Source organism: Camelina sativa, chromosome 9, assembly GCF_000633955.1.
Source record: "Camelina sativa cultivar DH55 chromosome 9, Cs, whole genome shotgun sequence".
Taxonomy (NCBI): domain Eukaryota; kingdom Viridiplantae; phylum Streptophyta; class Magnoliopsida; order Brassicales; family Brassicaceae; genus Camelina; species Camelina sativa.
Genome location: NC_025693.1, coordinates 4,387,251 through 4,394,543, shown reverse-complemented (window position 1 = coordinate 4,394,543; position 7,293 = coordinate 4,387,251).

Below are 7,293 nucleotides of genomic sequence, written 5' to 3'. Positions count from 1 at the left end.
GGTGGTTAATTAATTGATTAGATTTTCCATGATTTCCTGAGAATTTCCCTAAGCCTAGCGTTTATTCCTATTGATTTACAACTCTTTTATTTTCTGTTTCTGCATTGTTTTTAAAATTAATATTTTGATTTAGTATAATTAAAAGATTATTAAATCTATTGTGTGAATCTAGAGTTCTTGTGGATTTAATCCCTAAATACTACAATTGATCTCTTAATTTGAGAGAGTGTCTCTAGGGTAAATTTGAGCATATCATTACACATGGACATATGATCACTCCTGGTTCCTCTCTTTCGACTTTCATTACCCCAAGACAATACCATGATGGTTCTATGAATGGTGGTACTAGTTCGGCCCGTCCGATGACATATATCCTCCCCAAATATCTAAAGTTTCACTACCCTACTACACTAAACACGAAAAACACCAACTTACTAGCCCTCTACCTAAGATAGTCTTCCACATTGATATAGGAAAACCCTGGATACTATCTTGGCCCTACAACCTTGTACCCTTCGTATCAGACATGCCATACTCACTTGTCCGCGAATTCAGAATCAAATGGTGGGACAAATACAACCTCGACCGCTGCTCCTTAACCAACTTGGAGAAATGGATTCAGTTGCATCAACAAATAAAGCAATCAATGGCTACAGTATCCCAAGCATTACCACATATTCAAACAACAAATTTTCTCCGCAAACCACCAAGTCCTATATAATCAACAACTTCATCCTCCAGATCCAAGAAAAATAGAGGCAAAGAAAAACTCAGGAAAAACTTCTTGAAACAATTTTGATGCAAATATCCTCCTTGGACGACGAAGATGATATAACAAGACAACAATACACAACACGAGGATCCATATGGTGGACTATCACAAGATCCATTCCAAAACATGCATCTTTATCCAATAAAAAAATTGAAATATGTTTATACTCCTACATAAAATTGTACTCTCTAATTTTTATAAATTGTATGTATTAGGAGAAAATCTTTAACAAATATATGTTACTCTAAATTCTGGATTTCATATTGTCTATGTGAGTGCATCAAGTAAAGTCATGCCAGAAGGAATTTCTTTGTTGTTGTTACTTTGCTACCACTTTCAAACAAACATACCTATAAATCTCAGTATGTTGTTTAAATTGGTTTGGTTCTATGGGAAATTTTAGGAATTGTTATTGTAAGGGGACATACATGTTTTAGATATATATTAATTTATAGGTTAAAAATCACATTATTTTTGTTAAGAATACTTTCTGAATAAAAGAGAGGATAAATAGAATAGACGATGTTTTAGATACGTAGCCATTTGGAAAAAGAAGAAAATCAAAATAAAATTGGAAAGGAAATTATGGTCAAAAACATGAACGATCACATGGTATGAGGGTCAAGAAACTTCAAACTAAAATGTATAATTATCACTAATAAAACACATGTAATAACTATAATCTTAGAAGTGTTACGGTTTGACTAACTTTCTCCCTTAGTTATATTTGAGTTCTTAGTGGAGAAAAAATTTATGAGTTTTCAAATAATAAAAATGACGTTATTTTAATAAATGATAGGGAAATAAATTGATGTTAAATCGGATTTTAATCTTTAACCAAGAATTCAAATGGGGATTTTAATTTTTATGCAGAAAATTGCAAAAAAAACACCATATTATGTTGTTTTTTGGCACTTTAAATTTAGTTTATATTGATTTTTTTTGTCACATAAATTATATTGATTAAGTTGTTTTCAAAAGTTTTCAAAACAAGTAGAATACAAACGCCCAAAAGAGGGATACTAAAACCGGCGGACGACATAATGTCCCCGGAGTCACAGCCAAGGGAAGATGAGATTTTCCCGAAAACTAAGCCCTATAAAAGGGAACTGATATAAACTAGAAATACAACTCAGAACTTTTAAATTCAACTCGAAAGAACACATAACCTTACACCAAGAACAAAAGCAACACGACTTTAAACCGAAACAAGTCAATAGATCCCAAGAAAGCAAAGCGACCTCTTCTTTACAAGAAACCAGTGAATGAGATTTATCAAAGATGCCCCAGGCCAATCCGATGATAACATTTACCTCTTCCTATCACAAAGAGAGCCGATCTCCCTAAACTAAGACCTCAAAACTCGACAAGCAAGAACCATAATTGAGAACAACAATGCTTGACTTTCAGATTCGACGACGACATTAACGCCAATGAACACCTAGATAAAAAGCCTTCCAAAAAGCTAGCAGACCTAAACAGATCTTGAAAGCAGAGACAAGGAGAGAAGTCTAACCATTCTCAAAAGCGAGAACGACAACACAAGCCAGTTAACACACAACGACCACCACAACCAACACCAAGAAGAGAGACCACTTGCAACTAAAGAAACTAGACCCAAATTCAGAACAATCAAAGCTTCCTCTTGGAAAGGGAACGAGCCAAAAAAGAGCTGATGGCTAATTCAAAGGGATAAAGAGAGTGTGGAAAGACAAAGGCTGGACTGACTAGAGCCCAAATCCAACCTCCACCGACGGCATAGGAGCGACTACAAACACTAGAGCGCGAACAAGATCTAGGTCGGAGAGTAAAAAGGCGATTCTTCATGACTTACATCGTAGATCTAATAGATACACCTCCATCTTCTTCACAAGAATCACCCAAACAAACATTTCTGGCCACTCGACCGCTTCCATAAAATCTCAGAACCACTACTTGAAACAGACCGACGGTTCCCCACTCGAGAGCCAAAAAAACTGCAAACAAAAGGCAAACTATAAAGAGACTAAGATACCCTCTCACAGCAGTGGCGGGAAGCGCCGACCATCGAAGAGGGCAAACGCAGATCTAAAGATTGTTGATGGCTAGGGTGAACTCTTTGTCGGGAGAGAGTGAAAAGGGAAAGAAAGTTAATGCATGATGTAAACTGTGAGCTTATATTGATTATGACCAATTTTCCATATCTTAGGACATCTTCTTTTGTTTTTAAAGGGTAGTTTAATTGTTACCGAACATTTACGAAAGAATTTTTATACTCCCTCCGTTTTATATTACTTGTCATTCTAGGTGATTTCACACATATTAAGAAAACAATTTAATTTTCAATTTTACCCTTCATTAATATATTGTTTCATTTGTTTTAAGTAATTAATCATATATATAAAAGTAAGGTTTTGGTCTCTCCTTATTGGTTGATTTTAATTTAATGTTTTCAAATTTTTTTATTTTTTATTTGCTTTCTAATTTTTAATTACTTTAAACAATATTTAATGTCCAATTAACACAATACATTTAACTCACACATTAAAATAAAATTATAACTGAAAATAAAATATATTATTCATTAATCATATTCCACCATTCAATTTTATTCAAACACAATAAATTATAATTATGCACTTACTTTTCTTTTGTAACTTTCATCAATTCTTATCATATAAATAAGCATTCTATCATTCTCTCATATTAGCATTCTTTTACTTTCACATTTTCATATTCTCTCGTTCTCTTCCATTTCTCTCATCCTCTTTTACAATACCTCAAATCATTTTTTTGTTTTTTTGTTTTTGATATCTTATTTTTGTTGTATGAGTTGCAAAAAAACAAATGAAATATCATTGTAAATTTTAATTTTAGAGACTGCATGATATATATTTTACATTGTTCTTATTTTTAAAGATTCATCTCCATTATCAAATTTGGTTTATCATCTTATAAGTAATCATTATCTTCTTATCTCCCACTAATATCAAATGCTGTTATAACTCATATGTGTTGTAAGAATTTGATTCTATATTTTCATTTAGAAGTATTATATATATTTAACATTTTTTCAATATTTATTTTATTTATATAAAATAAAATTTTTGTTTTATATTTCTTGTCTTTCTAATCTATTTAAATTTATTTTTAAAATTTCCATAGTTAAATTTAAATTCACAGATGTTGGTTTTAACCAAAAAAAAATCAAATTTATTTGAGAATTAGATGTTCGTATTCCTTTTAAACAATCAATGTGTAAAAATGAGTTAGCCACATAAATAATTCACTTTAATATATATATATATATATATATATATACATATATATAATTGACTTTTTCCATTCATTTTCACTCTCTCCTTATTGGTTTATGTTCATTTAATGCTAATTGCTTAAACAATATTTAAGACCCAATTAACACAATATGTTTATAACTCACACATTAAAACAAAATTATAACTGAAATAAATAAATTATGCATTAATCATATTCAACCACTCAATTTTATTTAAACACAATAAATTATAATTATGCACTCACTTTTTTTTTGTAACTTCCATCAATTCTTATCATATAAAAAATCATTTTCTCATTCTCTCATATTAGCATTTTTTTTACTTTCACATTTTCATATTCTCTCATTCTCTTCCACTTCTCTCATTCTCTTATACAATACCTCAAATCATTTTTTGTTTTTTTTTTGTTTTTGATTTCTTATTTTTGTTGTATGGGTCACAAAAAATCAAATAAAATATTATTGTAAAATATTAATGCTAAACTTTAATTTTAGAGACTGCATGATATATATTTTACATTGTTTTTATTTTAAAAGATTCATCTCTATTATCTAATTTGGATTATCATCTTATAATTAATCATTCTCTCCTCACCTCCCACCAATATTTAATGTTGTTATATCTCATATGTGTTGTAAGAGTTGGATTATCATCTTTGTTTTGTTTATGTTCTTGCATGAATTCAAAACTCATGGTAAGAGTGTCATTATATATTTTGCTTGATTTATCTTATATTTTGTTCAATTTTATTTTTAATGTATTTCTTCCTTCCTTCTTTCTCTTTTTACTATTTTCTATGTTCAATTACATATGTATAATAAAAATTTGGTGGCTATAAAAAAAATATGCAATGATTCAACAACACTAATTTCAATCAAAGCCCAATGGAGGAATCAATCAAAAGAAATCATCTTCATACATGTATATATATTTTATTTTANGTAACTTCCATCAATTCTTATCATATAAAAAATCATTTTCTCATTCTCTCATATTAGCATTTTTTTTACTTTCACATTTTCATATTCTCTCATTCTCTTCCACTTCTCTCATTCTCTTATACAATACCTCAAATCATTTTTTGTTTTTTTTTTGTTTTTGATTTCTTATTTTTGTTGTATGGGTCACAAAAAATCAAATAAAATATTATTGTAAAATATTAATGCTAAACTTTAATTTTAGAGACTGCATGATATATATTTTACATTGTTTTTATTTTAAAAGATTCATCTCTATTATCTAATTTGGATTATCATCTTATAATTAATCATTCTCTCCTCACCTCCCACCAATATTTAATGTTGTTATATCTCATATGTGTTGTAAGAGTTGGATTATCATCTTTGTTTTGTTTATGTTCTTGCATGAATTCAAAACTCATGGTAAGAGTGTCATTATATATTTTGCTTGATTTATCTTATATTTTGTTCAATTTTATTTTTAATGTATTTCTTCCTTCCTTCTTTCTCTTTTTACTATTTTCTATGTTCAATTACATATGTATAATAAAAATTTGGTGGCTATAAAAAAAATATGCAATGATTCAACAACACTAATTTCAATCAAAGCCCAATGGAGGAATCAATCAAAAGAAATCATCTTCATACATGTATATATATTTTATTTTAAAAGTATACAATGTTTTAACAAAATTAACTATTATAATCGAATTATTAAATCAAAAATTTTAAACTCTCTCTTACCTCCAATTTTTTTTTTGAGAATTTGTATACTCATCATTATATTTAGTTCTTATGATCCAAAATATATAAAAATCATTATAGTGTTTCTTTAATTCAAAATTTTGTAATTTAATGATTTTCNCACAAAAAATCAAATAAAATATTATTGTAAAATATTAATGCTAAACTTTAATTTTAGAGACTGCATGATATATATTTTACATTGTTTTTATTTTAAAAGATTCATCTCTATTATCTAATTTGGATTATCATCTTATAATTAATCATTCTCTCCTCACCTCCCACCAATATTTAATGTTGTTATATCTCATATGTGTTGTAAGAGTTGGATTATCATCTTTGTTTTGTTTATGTTCTTGCATGAATTCAAAACTCATGGTAAGAGTGTCATTATATATTTTGCTTGATTTATCTTATATTTTGTTCAATTTTATTTTTAATGTATTTCTTCCTTCCTTCTTTCTCTTTTTACTATTTTCTATGTTCAATTACATATGTATAATAAAAATTTGGTGGCTATAAAAAAAATATGCAATGATTCAACAACACTAATTTCAATCAAAGCCCAATGGAGGAATCAATCAAAAGAAATCATCTTCATACATGTATATATATTTTATTTTAAAAGTATACAATGTTTTAACAAAATTAACTATTATAATCGAATTATTAAATCAAAAATTTTAAACTCTCTCTTACCTCCAATTTTTTTTTTGAGAATTTGTATACTCATCATTATATTTAGTTCTTATGATCCAAAATATATAAAAATCATTATAGTGTTTCTTTAATTCAAAATTTTGTAATTTAATGATTTTCTATATTAAAAACAAATTGATATTCCCATTTCCAAAATCTTAATACAAAGAGGAAATCATTAGAATTTAACCTAGCAATATAGTTTAAATTAAGGTGAATATAAAAGAGATTAAAAACTAAATTAGTATTTGGGATTTTTAATTGCATTTCATATGATTTTATAGGAAATATATTTAATTAATACTTCAAAAATAATTTTGCAATTTAATTATTAAATGTTTTAGGAAAATTTTGAATATCATAGTAAATATTTATGATTTGAATAAATAAAGTGTATTATTAACATCTAGGAAATTTGTTTGTTATATACGTATTTTTAATAAGAATTTCAAAAATATATTTTTTTCAATACCAACATTAGAAATACCATTTTAAAAAATTTTATTAAAAAAAAATTCTCAGAAAATTCTCATGATTTTATAATTCTGAAATAAACTAAAATAAATTAACATATGTTATACGACAATCCGCGTATATGCGTGGGATATTACCTAGTAAGCTAAAAATAAGGGATAAAACTAGAAATTTGATTGATAAAGTTGCATCGTAAACATAAAACAAAAAGTAATATGAAACAAAAAAAATCTTTTAGAATGACAAGTAAAAAAAACCAAAAAAAAGTAGTTGGACCCAAAAACAACATCCTCGAAAACTAAAAAATGAATTTGCACAAAATTTAAAATTTTGGAGAGTATTACCTTTTTTTTTTTTTTTTTTTTTT